The sequence below is a fragment of the Canis aureus genome, chromosome 18, assembly GCF_053574225.1.
Source record: "Canis aureus isolate CA01 chromosome 18, VMU_Caureus_v.1.0, whole genome shotgun sequence".
Lineage (NCBI taxonomy): Eukaryota > Metazoa > Chordata > Mammalia > Carnivora > Canidae > Canis > Canis aureus.
The window spans coordinates 40,920,506-40,939,774 of NC_135628.1; the positions used below are offsets into that span (position 1 = coordinate 40,920,506).

Consider the following 19,269-nt stretch of genomic DNA (forward strand, 5'->3'; position numbering starts at 1 on the left):
TTTGCTGTAATTTCCATTCGCACACCCTTAGTCCTATCACTTTCAGACCCAACCCCATAAGATGCAGGTAAGAGCATTATCACGAGAGCGAGAAAGAACTACTGCTCCACTGCTTCTGTGGAAGTCTCATTCTATCATCACGTATGCTCTCTTGACATCATACATCCCATGGCACTCACCAGTCTACAGTGAGTATGTTCCAGATAAATCCAAACTCTGACACTGTGGCACTGTGGCTTGGTATCTTCTCTGCAGCAACTATTTATCAATGAAATAAGTTAGTTTGAAAAAGGTAAGAATGTTCAAAATTGCATCAACCCTACATGTCAACTAGGGAAGATAAATATTCTAAAACAAAAGTAAGACATACTATTGGGAAATGCTGAATGACAGACAGCTTGGATAAATCCTATTGCTAAAAAATGAAGGTAAAGGAACACGGAGCAAAGCAGTTTTATACATGTACCCCAGCCACTGAAACAATGAATCTGCAATTCCTTTTATAATTGCAACGAAAGCCTTCAATAATCACAGCTATGCTTTTTAAAAAAACGCTTAAGAGAAAATACTGGAAGAACATGTATCATATTATTAACTAGAATTGGCCAGGATGAAGAGTTGATGGCTTATTTTCATTTTCTTTACATTTTACTCTGCTCTCTGAATTTTATTTATTTATATATATTTTTTATTTACAAGGTTTTGTTTACTTATTTGACAGAGAGAGCACAAGCAGGGGGAGATGCAGAGAGAGAGGGAGAAGCAGACTCCTAGACTGAGCAGGGAGCCTGATGTGGGGCTCGATCCCAGGACCCGGGATCATGACTCGAGCTGAAGGCAGACACTTAACCAACTGAGCCACCCAGGTGCCCCTGCTCTCCAAATTTTATATAATGAATCACTTCAATGTTTAATTAAAAATAAAGGAAACCCCCCCAAAAGAATAAAAAAATAAAGGAAACCCAAACCCACAAAACCCTCAACGATGCCCTTTAAAAGCTTCAGACAGAAGAGAAGGGAAAAATGTAGACATATAAGATAATAAAAATTGTCTTAATTATTTAATTTTTTTCACTAAACATCATACTGCTATGTCAATAACAAACACTTCCCTAAATCATTAATACAGAAAATACTGCTCCTGTAGTGGGAATAGTCTTGAAGAGTTATGGAGCACCTGGCAAAGAAAAGTAGCCAACTTTATGATAGAAACTTTTCTATTCCCCTGGTAAATGCACAGTTGTTATTCCAGCTTAAGCAATAGCAAATGAACACTTCTGTTAAAGTTACCAAGTTACTTACTCCCCCAGTTTCCATAGTAACTTTTTTTTTTTTTTTGTATATGGTATATGCGTAAGAATCACAAAATTAAGAATGGAATTTTTTTCCAGAAGTAAGATCCAGAGCACAAGGCTAAGAGGTGGGTGGTCTGCGTTTGAAGGGACCTTGAAATAGATCAGCACTTCTGCTCACTTTGTAGGGATCATAATATAATGTTCCTCAGTCAAAGTGAAAGAAGATGGGGAAATGAGAAGAATCAATCCATTAGGGATTTAACTTCAAAAACAGGAAAAATACTGCTTACCACAGCATGCTCATGGCCTGGAGGTAGAGGGCTGGGAAAGTGATTCTCTCAGTGTTTCTTCTGCTGGTCCCTAGAAAGGAATGCATAGGTTACATATAGAAAATTCCTTTTTTTATGGTAACAGCAGCTTCCCCCAGGGCAACAGGAAACAGGGAGGAAAGAGTTTTTGCAGGTCTGTGGTGGAGTTAGGTGAACTTTTTGGCAAACAATCAGACTTCATCAGGCTCCAACTCTGTCACCAAGACCCTAAGCCATCTTGCTCTTTTTTCCCCTTTACCATATCAAAGCTTACTCAACAATCTGGATAAATGTTCTCAAAATGTAAATAGTTGATTACATGTCATTATGTTAGATATTTGCTCACAATCAGGAATATGCTCGTAACCTAAAGGAATGATGCTCTAAGGATGGCACTTAAGACATAAAGACGTGTTAGAGAGAAAAGAATCCTTTGGGGACCTAAATTACACGCCTATAGCTGCATTCTTATAAAGCTATAAAGATATCTGGAAAGATTTATATATTTCTTCCATTTTTAATTGCAGTGAAAAACATAAAATTTATCATCCTAATATTTTTTAAGTGTACAGTGCGTAGGGTTAAGTATATCCTTGTGCAATGCATCTTCTGAACTTTTTTATGTTGCAAAACAAATTCTATACTTATTACACAACAACTCTCCATTTTTCCCGGCCCCACCCCTTGGCAACCACTATTTTACTGTTTTATGAATTTGACTACTTTAGATATTTCATATAAATGGAAGCAGACAGTGTTTGTCTTTCTGTGACTGGCTAGTTTCACTCAGCATAATGTCTTCAAGTTTCATCCATGTTGTACCATGTGACATGACTTCCATCCTTTTTAGAGCCAAACCATATTCCATTGTTATGTATACACCCCCTCTTGGCTATTGTGAATAATGCTACTATGAACGTGGGTGGACAAATTCTGCAAGATCCTGCTTTCAATTCTTCTGGATATGTGCCCCAAAGTGGGAATGCTGGATCATCTGTTAAGCCTATTTTTAATATTTTGAGGCACCTATGTACTTTTTTCTACATCAAATGCAACATTTTGCATTTTCAAGAACAGTATACAAGGATTCCAGCATTCTTGCCAATACTTGTTATCTTCTGTTTTTTTTTTAATAGTAGCCATCCTAATAAATGTGAAATAATAATATGGTAATTTTGAAGATTTATAAATTTTTGGTCTTAAATTGGTGCATTTATTTTTTTGTTTACTCTTGAAATTTTATTTAAATTAAATTAATTAACATATGATGTATTATTGGTTTCAGAGGTAGAGGTCAGTGATTTATCAGTCTTTATATAAGACCCAGTGATCATGACACCATGTCCCCTCCTTAATGTCCTTTTTGAAACTTCTTTTTTCCCCAATTTATAAATGTTGCCTATAACTTCACTCAATTGTAATATTGTACACCTGCAAATATTACAATACTTGACAAATAATGATACACAGGAATTTAAAAGCGTAGTGATTTTCCAGTGCTCACAAGAAATTGGTGATACCTTGAAGGCTGAATTTGAAGCTATGAACCCCCCAGTTATTTACTTAAGTCCTGAATGTATACATAAACTCCTGGCTTCCATGTTCTGTTATTATTTCTCTATGCTAAAATATGTATTTTTTACATGGATATCGATGCCTCCAAATTTTTATGAAGAACATACATAAAGCCATGTATTTTTCCACATGTTAACATAAAAGGGACTCTTTACAATAAGTTACTTAAATGAAAATGAAGAGAAAATTATTTCTGATTAATAATAAGCATCATAAAGCACAAATTTTTGATACAGCTTTAAGAAAATGTAAAAGCCATAAATCTGAGGCAACAAAAGGAAGTCTGTCAAAATAACACAAGAAATTACAGAGCAATTTAATGTTTCAGAAAATATGTAATTTTCAATTTAAAAGATGTTATCTTGATGGTTTGTGTGAAATGCTTATTTAAAATTATGTAATAAAGTCCAGTAGAGCACCAAAATGCAGTCAAAATTGATTCATTTATATGTATTAAACTATAATTTTACAGTTCTTTGGATGATTTTGACACACGTTGAAGTTTGAGAACCTTTTCCCTAGATCATTTTTCACCTCAGTATGACATTGAAGGACATTGTACCCAACTTATCACTCACTTTCAAATTTTGCCCATTTTTTTAATAGCAAATAAAAATGTTAATACTTTGTACTCTTTATTTTCTGAGGTCTTGAAAATGCCTCCCAATGTCACTTCCACATTTAGGGTCATCTTCTGTCTCTTACTCCTCAGGCATTTTTTATAGGACGAGTCCCAAATATTAAATAAAGTGAAGTGTTAATGTTATATTTAAATAAAATAATCTTTATGCATATAATTTCATATAATTTATGGGAAAATCTGAGAGATGTGGTTATTAGCCAAATTATAATGGAGACTACCAAAGCTCTATATTTGCCACGGTAGACCTTACAAAAGATCTCATGTTATCATGCTGGTAATGTATTATTTCTTCTGCATAATAAATGTTATTGTTAAATGAATAGTTAACATTGATTCTTTTGTTGCACATTCCTAGCAAAATTATAGTTCTTTCTAGGTGTGCTGACAGGACTAATTTCCAATCTCAGTTTTTTAGAACTTTGTTCTTTCTTTATACAATACTCTGAAACAGTTCTAAGCAGTCTAGGAGGAAGAAACTTTCAGCGGTAATATGTTCTATTTCACACTGATTCTCATGAGTCATCTCAATAATATGTTGTTTTGAAGATCAGCAGCTGGAGGAAAAGCAGAACAGAAATAATGCATGAAGTTTTAAACTTCATAGTACACCCAGAAATCTCTATGCAACTGGTACATGTAAGGCTGTTTATGCTTTTTGACTTTTCTGTACCTTAAATCTACTGCTCAAAAATGTGATCACATCCGTATGTAGCCACAAGCATGGTATAACATTTGTCTAGCAAACTGAAGGAAAACAAAAGAAATATATTTATTTCTAAATGTCCCCTTTTAATTATATACATGTTTATTGTAGACTATTTGAGAAACACAATCTAAAAACAAAAATAACATCACTTGAAATTCCACCTTCCAGAATAACTATAATAAATATTTTCATCTTCATAAGAAAAATGTATTTATGTTATATTTATGTTAAGACATATATATAGTTCAGAAAAAAGCTATAAAAAGTTCTCCAAAATGTTGAAATGAATTGTACAAACATCAAATAATACCTTGCATTTTTATAGTAATATAGTATAGATGCCCATGTCCAAGAATCTTGGCACAAGCACAAATTCCAAATATCCTGATGAAAAAGCTGAATTTTTAATCAGATCAGGCATAGTTAGTCTAAGCTAATCTGTTCATTCTGATTTTGTCCATTGATATATTCACCCATGTAAAGTGGGAGAAAAATGCCACCACCACACTGAGATGACATTGTATTTTTTTTCTTCTGTAAAATCACCTTGAAAAATAAGAGTTATACAAGAAAAGGAACAAATCTAACAGCCTTGGAGACAAAGCAGGGTGTCATTATCATACAGAAAATTTGAGGAATTTCTTGAAAATACACAATAGATAGTGGGATGAGTGCTAGAAACCTCAGAGGAATGCAAACCACTGAGCCAGGAGGGTTGATAATGTGAGCAGGCCATAGGCCAATTAATGAGCCAGTTCATTAAAGAATTGTGCAATAGTTGGGACAGATCCAGTTTGAATGATCTTTAGCTCACAGGCTAAATCCCGTTAGAAGAATTAAATAAGCTGGAAATTCTGTCTTATGGGAAATAGAGATCCACTGTGAGCCTCCGTGCTAAAATAAGGTTAAAAAAAAAAGTAAAATCTGACCCTCAGGTGGGCATGAATGGACATGAAGAAAACACCAAGGACATGTAGCTATAGGTTAAAATGAGTTGAATCACTCTGATCCTTTCCTTATCTCACCATCTCAGGCAGCTCAGTAGGTTGTCTGTTTATCTATGGGCCCTTCAGAAAAGTTGCCTTTTATCCTCTGGCAAGAAGCATTCCTTAAGCTCTCCTCCACTACACTTAGGAACCTAAAGTTACTTCTTGTGGAACAGTTCTCAACAGGATAGAAAACTTGAGAATGGCCAAAGCTTGAAAATGACCAAAGTTCATGACCTTTATACTGATGATCCAAATCCTTCATTTATAAATGTGAATACAAAACAGTGAGTTATAAGGCATTTTTAGGAAAATGAAGAGCAAGAGAGATACCAAAATCAATACACAAATATGGAGAAAAAAGATGGTCTTCTAAAAGTTTATAATTCATACCTTCAAATAGATTTGAAAAGTGATTTCACCAAAAAAAAAAAAAAAAAAAGTATCAGAATAAGAGGATTTTTCAAAATTAAAAGCATGGCACTATGGTATTAAAAAAAAAGAAAAAACTCCATTGTAGAACTGACAGGCAATAAAACACTTGTCGAATAACCTAATGACTGAAAGATAAAGTAGGAAGAAGTTCACTTTTTAGGTGCTAAGCAAAGAGGTGGAAAATACGAGAAAATTAGTTAAGAAACTATATAGTAGCATTTGTCATTCTTTCTAGCTACTCAGCAATTTTGAACATCTTTCCAATATTGGAGGAATTTCCCATCTTATGAACATCACCAGGATAGAAGCCACTTTCTTTCTCGGCCTCTCTTGTTTGAAGGTAAAATTTGATTAGTTAAAAATAAATATTGTAAACTCCAGGGCAATCCCTATTAAATTATTTTTTAAAAAGAAGCATAATTAATATAATAAAAATAAGTGGAGGGATCCCTGGGTGGCGCAGCGGTTTGGCGCCTGCCTTTGGCCCAGGGCGCGATCCTGGAGACCCGGGATCGAATCCCACATCGGGCTCCCGGTGCATGGAGCCTGCTTCTCCCTCTGCCTGTGTCTCTGCCTCTCTCTCTCTCACTGTGTGCCTATCATAAATAAATAAAAAAAAAATGTTTAAAAAAAAAAAAGATAAAAAAAAAAATAAGTGGAATCACAAAATGCTCAGTTGACACACAGGAAACAGAAAAAGGGAAGAAAAAGGAACAAAAAAAGTTCAATGAATAGAAATTATTCACAAACAAGGTAGATATTTGTCAAACTATCAATAATCACTTTAAATGTGAATGGCCTAAATACATCAATTAAAAGACATAAATATCGGAATGGATAAAAAATTCAAACAAAACTATATGTTGTTTACAGAAAAGCTACTTTAAATATAAAGACATAGATTAAAGGAAAAGGCATATAGAGATATACAATACTAATGGTAATAAAAATAATAAAAATGAAATCTAGAGTAGCTATATTAATTTAAAAAAAGCATAGTCCAGAAAAGAAAATTATTAGGAAGAAAGACATATATTACATAGTGATAAAGATATCAATTCTCCAAGAAGACCTAACAATTGATGTATACATACCTAACAACAGGCCTTCAAAATACATGAAGCAAAACTGATAGAACCATTAGGAGAAACAAATAAATACACTATTACATGTAGAGACTTACACCCCTCTGTAGGCAATGCATAGATCAAGCAGGCAGAAAATCAATAAGAATATAATTGACTAGAACAGTACTATCAATCAACTTGATCTAATTGATATTTATAGAATACTCTATGTGATAGAAGCTGAATACACATTCTTTTCAAGTCCATCTGGAGTATTCATGAAGGTAGACTATACTCTGGGACATAAAAGTAGTCACCTTCAAAATTTCTAAAGAATAGAAATCATACAAAGTATAGTCTCAGATCACACTGGAATTAAACTGGATCAACAAAATTCTAGATTTGAAAAATTCCCAAATATTTAGAGATTAAACAATATACATTTTTTGATACATGAATCACTAAAGAAGCCTCAAAAGAATAGAAAAATTTTGAACTAAAGAAAATGAAAATACAACTTACCAAATTTGTGGAATGCAGATAAAACAGTGCTTAGCAGGAAATTTTTCTATATTAGAAAAGAGGAAAATCTAAAATTAATTATCTTAGGAAACTAGGGAAAGAAGAGCAATTTATACCTAGAACAAGCAGAAGAAAAGAAATAATAAAAATTAAAGCAGAAAAAAAATTAAAGCAGAAATTAATCTTGAGTCAGATATTGAAAGGAGGAAAACAGTAGGAAAAATTATCAAAACCAAAAGTTGCCATAAAAAAATGACTAGTAAAATTGATAAAGCTGTGGCCAGGCTAGCCAGAAGAAAGAGAAGACACAAATTATTAACATCAGATATAGAAGAGGGGTCATCACTACAGATCCTATGGACATTAAAAAGATAATAAAGGAATACTATGAATAACTCCATGCCCACAAATTTGATAATTCAGATGAAACAGACCAATTCCTTGAATGACACAATTTGCCAAAACTTACAGAAGGACAGACATTATTTCTATCTATTAAAGAAATTTAATAAACAATTAGTAATTTTCTATCCAAAACAGAATGCACCAGGCACAGATGGGTCTACCGGTGAATTATACCAAACATTTAAAGAAATTGTACCAATTCTTTAATTCTCTTTCAGAGGATAGAAGCAGAGAGAATAATTCCTAATCATTGTACATTAGCATTACTCTAATATCAAAACCAGACAAAGACATTACAAAAAAAGAAACCACAACTGAATTTCTCTCACAGACATAGGTGCAAAAAGCCTCAACAAAGTCTATAAAAAGAATTATACATCATGACCAAGCAGGATTTATCCAATAATGCAAAGCTGGTTTAACAATAAAAAATCAGTTAATGTGGGGTTCCTGGGGAGCTTAGTTGGTCAAATATCCAACTCTTGATTTTGGCTCAGGTCATGATCTCAGGGTTATGGGATTAAGCCCTGAGTCAGTTTCATGCTCACCAAGGAGTCTGCTTGAGATTCTCTCTCTTCCTCTCCCTCTACTCCTCCCCCTGCACACACACACTCCATCTCTCAAATAAATAAAATCTTTAAAAAAATATCGATTACTGCAATCCATCATATCAACAGATTAAAAAAGAAAAGTCATAGTATCATATCAATAGATGTAGAAAAAAGTATTTGATATAATCCAACAGGATTCATGACCAAAACTTTCAGCAAGCTAGGATTAAAGGAGAACTTTCTTAACTTGATAAAGAATACCTACAAAAATCCTGCAGTTTACGTCTTATTTAATGGTGAGAAACTTGAAGCTTTTCTACTAAGATCAGGCACAAGGCAAGGATGTTCCTTCTCACAACTCTTTATTGAACACCGTGCTGGAACTCCTGGTTAATGCAATAAGATGTGAAAAGGAAATACAATGTATAGAGATTTGGAAGGAAGAAATAAAACTGTTTTTGTTAGCAGATGACATGGTCATCTATGTGGAAAATTAGAAAGAATTGACAAAAGGACCCTTACCACTAATAAGCAATTATAGCAAGGTTTAAAGGTACGAGGTTAATGTACAAAAGGTAACAGCTTTCTTTTTACCAGCAATGAACAAGTGGAATTCTACTATTCATACTTTGAAAATTGAGTCAATTATACGAAGTGGTTATATAAGATTTGAACATATTTGAGACAACACCAGCATAAAAATACATTTCAAAGTGTCAAAGTTAAGATCATATGAGTTTTAAGGTGACAGAATTATTGTCAATGCAGGGCATGAATGACATGTAAAAGTCAGGACTCTGAAGAGAAAACACAGGGGAGATAAGGAATATCATAAGTAAATTGGGCAACAATAGTTTGAGTTTACTCCTGGGCTATATGATGGGAAGATGTTTCCTTTGTGAAATTATTCTTCTTGAGTTGATGAGGGCAGACAAAATTTGTTTGAGTAATAGATGCTTTCTGAAGACCTAGAATCTTTGGCTTCATGTCTCCCACAATGGGTCTGCTGCTATGGGTCCCCACCAAGAAAATCTAAATACATATATTAGAAGAGAAATGTCAAACTTTCCCCATCAGTGCTAGGTTTCCTCTTGATGTAAAAGAAAATGGAGCAACCTTGGAAGCAGGTAAAAACAAAAACAAAAACAAAACAAACAAACCTCAACTGGAGCAGTCAAAAAGAAAGAGTAAATGACAGGGAAAACAAAATGGACCCCAGAAAGTGTATCCCACCTGCTGCAGCAAACGGATGTTAAAAAGGTGTATCTCTGATGCGATTAAAGCAGCAATGGAGACTCTAGGTCTATAAAGGTAAGGGTCAGAAGAATGCATAGAGGAGAAAAGACCAGATTGATCCTTCTTAGATCCCTGAGGATAGGTTTTGGAGGCATTACCAGTAACTACGGTTCAGAATTCTGCTGAGTTGGAGTCTCCAGTTGACTATATGTGAGGCAAGTAAGAAACTGCACCAGAAGACCAGATTCAAAGGCCTAAGAATTTCCAGGGCAATAAGAAAAGAATGAAAAGTGCTTTGGGAACTTTGTAGGAAATGAAGAAACACAGACAGTAAGAGATTTGGAGAACAGAGAAAGCAATGAAATGAATTATACTTAAATTATTCCTTGATACAGATGTGGAGGGATATGTTCAAAATGGCATGGAGCATTGTCATGATTTAAAGCTCTGCTCAGTTCAGTCCTGGGTGCCAGCAGTGGAAGATACAAAAGGGGGGAAAATAAGTGCTTTAACTATGCAGGATAGACCCACACCAACAAACCACACCGCAAATTTTTTAATTTTTCAAAGACAAGAATAAATCAAATGAAATTTCTGGACAATAAAACTATGTGCATAGTTGGATATTATTGCGCAAATATGTTGAAAACATGGTGGCAGAATTGATTTCTTAATAGAGGACTACTTTTAATTGGGGTGAATTTCATAGGTTTGGGACTCAGAAGAGCTGGTTCTGAGTTAAATACTCCCTTATAGGAAAGGTTCAAACTAAACTGTTTTTTTCTTTTGGTTCATAATTCTCTTTGCTCATCTTTCTTAATACAAGTAGATCAGAAGCAATGTGGATCTGGACTGTACTATGTGTCAGAAACCGAGTTGTCTACTTGAACTTCATCTGTTATTTTCTTTCTCCTTAGAAGCAGGTCCCAGAGTTTTAGCTGGATGTGACACATGTGAAGGGAAATATTACTTTTCTATCCTCCCACATCTCCTCCCCAACACATAACCATAACCAAGGTCAAACCAATGAAATATTAGTAAAAGCATGTGGGATTTTAGCTTAAAGGGAGCTGACTCAGAAGGACCCCTTTTTGTTTTTCAGCCTTTCCTCCTTCTTCTGGCCAGTGGCCATCTAAGACTGGAAGATGGTGGAACAGGAGCTGGAAGTCTAGGTCTCTATTGATACTATAGAGCCACTTCACCACCCAGGACTGTCTTTTTTTTCTTTCTTTCTTTCTTTCTTTCTTTCTTTCTTTCTTTCTTTCTTTCTTTCTTTCTTTCTTTCTTTCTTTCTTTCTTTCTTTCTTCTTTCTTTCTTTCTTTCTTTCTTTCTTTCTTTCTTTCTTTCCTTTCCTTTCCTTTCCTTTCCTTTCCGTTTCTTTTCTTTTTTTTCTTTTCTTTTTTTCCTTTCTTTTCTTTCAAAGATTTATTTATTTATTTGAGACAGAGAGAGAGAGAGGAGGGGCAGAGGGAGTGGGAGAGAGTAGTTTTCAACAGACTTCTTACTGAGCCCAGAGCCTGACTGATGCAGGGCTCCATCTCAGGATCCCCGAGATCAGGACCCGAGCCAAAACCAAGATTTGGATGCTTAACCGATTGTGCCACTCAGGGGTCCCAACCCCTGGACTATTTCTTTTTGGTCTTTCATTTGAGAGAGAAATAATCTCTATCTTGCTTTAGCTACTGTTACTTTGGAGTTTTCTTTTACATGCAGCTAAAACTAAAACTGACTGATGCATACTACACATTTAGGCTTAAGAACATCATTTTGCTTGGTTAAGATCTTTAAGGGGTGTGGAGCATAGTGGTTGTATGTGTATAACTGTAATACAGGCATACTTGGGAGATACTGAGGGCTCAGTTCCAGACCACCACAATAAAATAAGTCAAATACATTTTTTGGTTCCCCAGTGCATTAAAAAGTTATGTTTGCATTATACTGCAGTCTATTGAGTGCACAATAACTTTATGCTAAAAAATGCTGTACATACCTTAATTTAAAATTACTATATTGCTAAAAAAAATGCTAAGCATCATTTGAGCTTTCAGTAAGTCATAGTCTTTTTGCTAGGAGATTGTCTTGCTTCAATGCTGACGACTGCTGACTGATCAGGGTGGTAGTCACTGAAGGCTGGATAAAGCCACTGCTTTATCAACAAAGTTCATGTTATATTCTGAATTCTTTATTGTCATTTCAACAATCCTTCAACTATCCTCAATAGTAGATTCCATCTCAAGAAACACTTCCTTGGGCTCAGTCAGTTAAGGGTCCAGCTCAGTCAGTTAAGGGTCATGATCTCATGATCTCAGGGGTGTGGGATAGAGCCCCGCCTAGAGCTCTCTGCTCACTGAGGAGTCTGCTGGAGATTCTCTCTCTCCTTTTCCCTCTGCCTCATACCCTTCTCAAGCTCTAAGTAAATAAAATCTTTAACAAAAAAAAGGAAGAAACTCTTTCTTTGTTCATCCATAAGAATCATCTTTTCATCTACTGAAGTTTTATCATGAAATTGCAGGAATTCACTCACATCTTCAGGCTCTTATAAAAACATCAAAGATCACTGATCACAGGTCACCATAGCAAATACAATAATAGTGAAAAAATGTGAAATATTGCAAGAATTACCAAAATGTGGCACAGAGACACAGTGAGCAGGTGATGTTGGGAAAATGCTGCCAATACACTTGCTTGATACAGGGTGGCCACGAACCTGCAATTTAAAAAAATACAGTATCTGTGAAGTACACTAAAGTGAAGTAGAATGGAATGAAGTTTGCCTGTCTTATGAGTTCTATTGATTGTTTTTTTTTTTTTTTAAAGTGACACTGGGATTGAATTTGAGGGATGCCAAAGAAAGTACCAGCATCCCTTTAGGACCAGACAGCCCAAACGTAAGGGACCCTACTCCACCCAGAGTACAATAACACCCTACTGATTAGACTGAATGGAATAAGAAACTAAACGGGACAAATTGTGAACTCCGACCTAATTCAGAAGGACATTTCTTTTCACTTTAATTTCTCCTAGAGAGAGCAGGGGGGTTGATATATTCTAACTTGGCTTTGGCATCATATGGTTTTCTAAATTGTCTATACAGTCTAATGTGTGTTTTGCTGAGCATAATTTGAGATTAAAATAATAAATGGGATGAAATTTTGGCCTAGGCTATGGAATGTTTTATTTTTATTTATTTTTTTATGGAATGTTTTAGAATTAATTAAAATCCTATTATGACAGATTTCAGAGATTTCTGGGAATAAAACTACACTGTCCATCACTGGGCATAGATGAACAAAGTAGCAGTATCTGTTACTAGGGAGATGCCCAAGAATAGGTATTGGCTTACCTTGTCAAGCTACTGGTGGCTCCTTCTCCAAATGTGACAGCCATCTCATAGTGTGGGTTGTTAAACCTAACCAGATAATAGAATGAGGAACTCGGAAGGGTAGAAGGAAAGCATTTTCTATCTTACCTTACTTCATACAGTAGCTCATCTAACAAGAGCTTGTCCTTCTGGGGGCATTCTGGTGAGGAAACTCTCCCCTGTAGTATTAGAAAGATGAAGGTGACAGTCATTGTTTCTTCATGGCCCAACACAAGGCATTTGTTCTTCCTTGCTGAAAGCTTCTGGCAACAGAATGCTATCCATTTCTTTGCTCTAGCTCTTGAATTCCAGAAGGCCATGTGCATTGAGGTGAAGAGCAAGGTTATAAAGCTATGGGGGATTGTATGACCTCTGGTGAACTGTACTATGAATACTCCACTGGTTGTTTTTTTTTTAAGATTTTATTTATTTATTCATGAGAGACACACACACACAGAGAGAGAGAGAGAGGCAGAGACACAGGCAGAGGGAGAAGCAGGCTTCATGCAGGGAGCCCTATGTGGGACTCGATCCTCGGTCCCGAGGATCACGCCCTGGGCTGAAGGCGGCGCTAAACCGCTGGGCCACCCAGGCTGCCCACTCCACTGGTTTTGATATAGAAATGCAAACATCAACCAGAGAGAGAATATGTTTGTATTATATTTATTATAGTATAATTAACACTAAGTATATGAATATATTTATGCTTGTTATACCTATATTTATTATATTTACATTTATTTTATTATTCTACATTATACCATAATGTAGAGCACATCAAATAATGATCGAATACAACACATAATATATCCTATTTAAGACACTATATTATGCTTACATTTATTTACTATACTACTCTACAATTACAATAAATATAAAATTTATTGAACATAACATACAATATTGTATTGGTCTTCTAGGGCTGCCATAACAAAATAGCTGGGTAACTTGAACACAGAAATTATTTTTTCACAGTTCTGGAGGTTGGAAATCCAAGATGAGGTGCCCCATAGATTTGGTTGCAGATGACCTTCTTCCTGACTTCACATGGTCTTTCCTGTATGTGTATGTGCTACCTCCAAGTTGAGAATTAGGGCTTCAACATATGGATTTTGGGAGAACAAAATTCAGCCCATAACAAATATTTTATATAGATTATATGGATTAGCCATTTATGGAATACATAAGTGTGGGATTAATCAACATTTAAAAATCCAATATAAAATTATCTAATCCATCTAAACTACATTTTTAAATTAATAAGCATCACATACACAATCTTTGTAGTAGGTATAGACCTTTTAATCTCTAGGTATGTGTCTGTGATAGTCCATTAATTATTTTGTTGTAGGGATGCTATCTCTTCAAAGTGGCCCTCTAGGCCATCACTTTGGATTGGAATCACTATGCAGGTCTTTGTCACATTGACTTTCAGAGTTTCTCCCCAGAGATTTGATCTTCCAAGACGAGAGGAACAAAGTGACAGCAGATATTATGCAGCAGAACTAGGTGTCATCAAGTTCTAAGTGATAAGGATTTTTATACTTAGTGAACCCTGACATGTTGGTTCTAGAATGGTTAGCTTTCCTGATAGGAGTTGTTGTTGGAATGGAGACAACTGTTATACATTTGTATCAATATTGTCCTGAGGACAAACTGGAGCTTATGTTCTATATTCTGTACACTTATGGAATCTACACAGGCTTGTCTTACAAAGGTAGGCTTCTGGGTATTATCTGTCTTTCTCTTGCTCCCCTATTAAGCTCTTGATGGGTATGAAGCACACTTCTCACCTCATGTCCACAACTGAAATGGGAGAGAAGTAGGAGGACAACTTTAACCTAAGGCCCAAATTGCATTCTACAACTTAGCTTTACCATAATAAAGATGCATTTTATACCAACGAAACTAAGCTGGTTTTTGAAAAGATAAATAAAACACACAAACTTTTAGCTAGACTCAAGAAGAAAAAAAGAGAAAGGACGAAAATAAAATCAGAAATGAAAGAGGAGATATTTCAGCTGATACCACAAAAATACAAAGGATCATTAAAGACTATCATGACTAATTATATACAAAAAAATTAGACAGCCTAGAAGAAATGGATAAATTTGTAGAAACATATAATGTACCAAGGCTAATTCATGGAGAAACAGACTCTTAAACCAATCGCTAGTAAGGAGATTGAATCAGTAATTTAAAAAATCTCACAACAAACAAAAGTCCAGGATCAGATGACTCTGCTGGTGAACTCTATCAAATACTTAAAAAGGAAGTAATAGCGATTCTTCTCAAACTCTTTCAAAAAATAAATATACATATTGAATTTTATGTTGTATACCTGAAACTAATACATTATATACCAAATATATCTCAATCTAAAAATAATAAAGAAAAGAATGCTTTTAAATTCTTATTTAACTTCCTGTGTTCATTTTCAAGTAGGTTCAAGAGAGGAGAGAGGTAATTAGTGAATGTTCTCCTAACCCCAAAATTGGGTTTTGATGAGGTTTAGCCCCTAGTAACAAAACTTAAGCCCAATTCTCAGAATTGGGCATTATTTCAGTGTTGGACTAATGGGGAAATTTGATATGCCATGTGTGGTCCTAAAGCTAGTAAAATGCCATCACCCTACTGTGAGTAATCTTAAGAATTGCGGGTAGTGTTGAAACTCGGGGTGGTACTTCAATGACTCAAAGTTATAGAAATGAGCAAAACATAGTCTTAAAATAAATTTTGGCACAGATTGTAGGATGTTATGCTATTTTATTAGACTTTAACGTAAGGTTGATGTAAATAAGATTTAAATAAGGTTGAAACCTCTTAGAATAGAAAAATATTTTTATTAATTTTAAAGAACTTTTACCTATAATGAATTTTCATGAGGAGCTGTTTTTGAGTATAATGCCCACTCATTTCTTTCATGGTTTATGACATGCACTGCTTGAGAAGAACTAGCCAATGACACAAAGTTATGTAAGCGAAAATTAATTTGGATTCTGTGATTTTCTTATCTAAGGTCTATAATGCCAGATCATTAATGATCTTCCAGAGGTTCTCTTGCTTTCTCTTTGGCATTTTTGTCATGGGTCAAAATGGTATTCTGGAAGTTATACTGATTTGCTGGAAAGTAGGATTCTAGATGTACCTGTGTCACCTATCTGTAGGGATTATCCAGGAATAGAATTAGGAAACTTTACTGTGTGCAAAAAGAGTTCCTTGGGAGGAAAGAGCCAGGTAGCCACCTTTTTTAAATTGATCCTTTCTAATTCTCAAATAAGTACTAATCAAAATTTTAAAAATTTAACAAATTTGGTATATTCTACAAAAATAACGCAGATGCCAAAAATTAATAAAGATTCTTTTTTTGCAGCAAATGATGATGACATAATGCCTGTTCACAAATGGCTTGGGCAACTATGCTAAGAACAATTGGGATCTTCTGGCTGGAGAATCCTTGGGTGCTCATCCTTCAACTGCACTAGTCCAAGGTCTGTGCCCAGCACTATGTCCCCCAAACCCTAGTGTCTGGCACAATGAAAGAAATCAATAAATATTCGGGCTCACAGACACACAGACACACTCATTCATTCATTCATTTCCATCGATTCCAGATTCTTTCCTATATAATACTTAAAAAAGCCAGAAATCAATACACACACACACACACACACACACACACATACTCACTGTTTATTTATTTCCATCCAGATTATTTTCTACATGTATTCAAAGAACTCAGAAATCAATACATACATTTATTTATATCTAGCTTTTCTATATATATTTAAAGATAGAAATCAATAAATATACAGATATACATATAGACAGAAGTGCATTTAATTTATGCATGCATAAATTAATGCATAAATTCATTGATTTTCATTGAGATTATTTTCTACATATATTCAAAGAGCCCATTAGTCAATTAACATACAGATACAGGGGTGTCTGGGTGGCGCAGTCAGTAAGGTAACCAACTCTGTTTTGGACCAGGTTGTGATCTCGGGGTGGTGAGGTTAAGCCCCTTGTTGGGCTCTGCGCTCAGTACCCAGCCAGCTTAAAAAACTCTCTCTTTCTTCTTGTTCCCGTCCCACTCCTCTCTCTTTTAAATAATAAAATTTTGGGGATCCCTGGGTGGCTCAGCGGTTTTGCACCTGCCTTTGGCTCAGGGCGGATCCTGGAGTCCCGGCATCGAGTCCCGCATCGGGCTCCCGGCATGGAGCCTGCTTCTCCCTCTGCCTGTGTCTCTGCCTCTCTCTCTATCATAAATAAATAAAAATAAATCTTTAAAAAAATAAAGAAAGAAAGAAATTCTTAAAAAATATATATACAGACACAGACACGGGCACACAGACACATACACACTTTATTTCCATCCACATTCTTTTTTATATATATTTCAAGAAGCCAGAGATCAATAAATATACAGAGGCACAAACACTAAATAATTTATAATCGTATTTTTTACTGTATATATTTAAAGCCAGAAATCAATAAATATACAGACACACAGACACACACAGATGAGTACGTGTGCAGGCACATACATAAACACACGTTTATTTAATCTCTAGGTACTTTTCTCTATATATTTAAAGAAGCCAGAAATCAATAAATTTACAGATACACATACACACACACACAGACACACACATTTATTTACTTCCACTCCAATTCTTTTTTTACATATATTTAAAGAAGGTGGAAATCAATAAATATATGGACACAGACACACACACAGACATACACATACTTATTTATTTCTGTCCAGATTCTTTCCTATGTATATTCAAAGAATATGGAAAAGGAGTTAAGGATGGGGGCTGCGTATAGGTATTTATTTCTTCAAGAAAATATTAGGTGCTTCAGTAATAAGTTATATTACATATTTTACAGATATGTACCAAATATTTTCTTGTGTCAGGCATGTTATTTATGAATTCAAAATCATTCATCTTAGTTTTGATTATTATTCCATGAATAATTTTATCTTTCCCCACTATTAAGCTCTTCTCCCTTTTTGTATTCTTGATTTATCTGGAATTTGTTAGTGTACTTTTTGATGTATGGTTTAGAAGAAGTGATTCTTCTCCACAGTCATATTTGATTATTTTTATGTGTTTTTAAAAGTTGTATGATTTCTCATGGTTGTGTAACTTATTTTGTATTACTAATATAATTTATTCAAGAAAGGTAAGAGGGGCAGCTTGGGTAGCTCAGTGGTTTAGCGCCCCTTTGGTCTGGGGTGTGATCCTGGAGACCCGGGATCGAATCCCACATCAGGCTCCCTGTATAGAGCCTCCTTCTCTCTCTGCCTGTGTCTCTGCCTCTCTGTCTCTGCCTCTCTGTGTGTCTCTCATGAATAAATAAATTAAAAAAAAAAAAAAAAAAAAAGAAAGGTAAGCACTCCAATCAGTGAAACATAGGTTTCTATCAAGATTGACCAGGATACCTGGGTGGCTTAGTCTGTTAAGTGTCTGCCTCCTTATTTTGGCTCAGGTCATGACCTATGGGTCATGACATCAGGGCATTAGATTGAGCCCCTGCTTATGATTTTCTCTCTCTGCCCCTCCCTACCCCCTGCTTATATTCTCTCAAAAAAATTGATCAATGAAAGTATGTTTATGAAAATAGTATATTCGTGTTTTAAGTAGTGTGGTCCTCATTTTAAACAATTGTTTTAATTAATTATTGGCCTAAACTATGTTGAATAAAAGGGATTCTTTATGTAATTCCTATAGCTACCAAACAAACCTTGTTGATATCTTTCTGGAAGCCACTTTTTTTTGTAAATCTGTTAATGGATTTTAACAAATATTGCCATTGTTGTACAAAATAAGGCTAATGTTCCAGACTAGCCTTGTGATCAAGTTGCGTAATCTAATACAATCTTGAGGCTCAGCACCTTTTTGTATGTTTCCCTTAAGTTTTCTTTAATCACATGTTTTATGGAGAGAGGTGAGGGTCAGGAGGGGGAGGGGCCTCGGTGTCACAAAAAGGGGATGAATAGGATATTTTCATTTCTTTCAAAGTGATGTGGTTGATAGCTTTTCACCATATTGTTTACATTTTAAGTACTTCCCCACGCAGGCACTTGATAGGCATTCGCTTGTGCTCCCTCTCCCAATTTCCCCAATTCCACCCACCACTCTGCACACCTGCGGAAATCTGTGTA

At 35.1% G+C, this 19,269-nt stretch overlaps 1 long non-coding RNA gene across 1 annotated transcript in view; it reads left to right on the plus strand.

Annotated features, from left to right (window-relative positions):
- The window catches only part of LOC144288895 (uncharacterized), a 58,595-nt gene extending 41,929 nt beyond the window's left edge, over window positions 1–16,666 (plus strand). The window contains exon 3 of the long non-coding RNA XR_013356913.1: window positions 16,465–16,666. This is a non-coding gene — a long non-coding RNA (uncharacterized LOC144288895). The remainder of the gene's footprint in view (window positions 1–16,464) is intronic.
- Window positions 16,667–19,269: the final 2,603 nt, after the last annotated feature.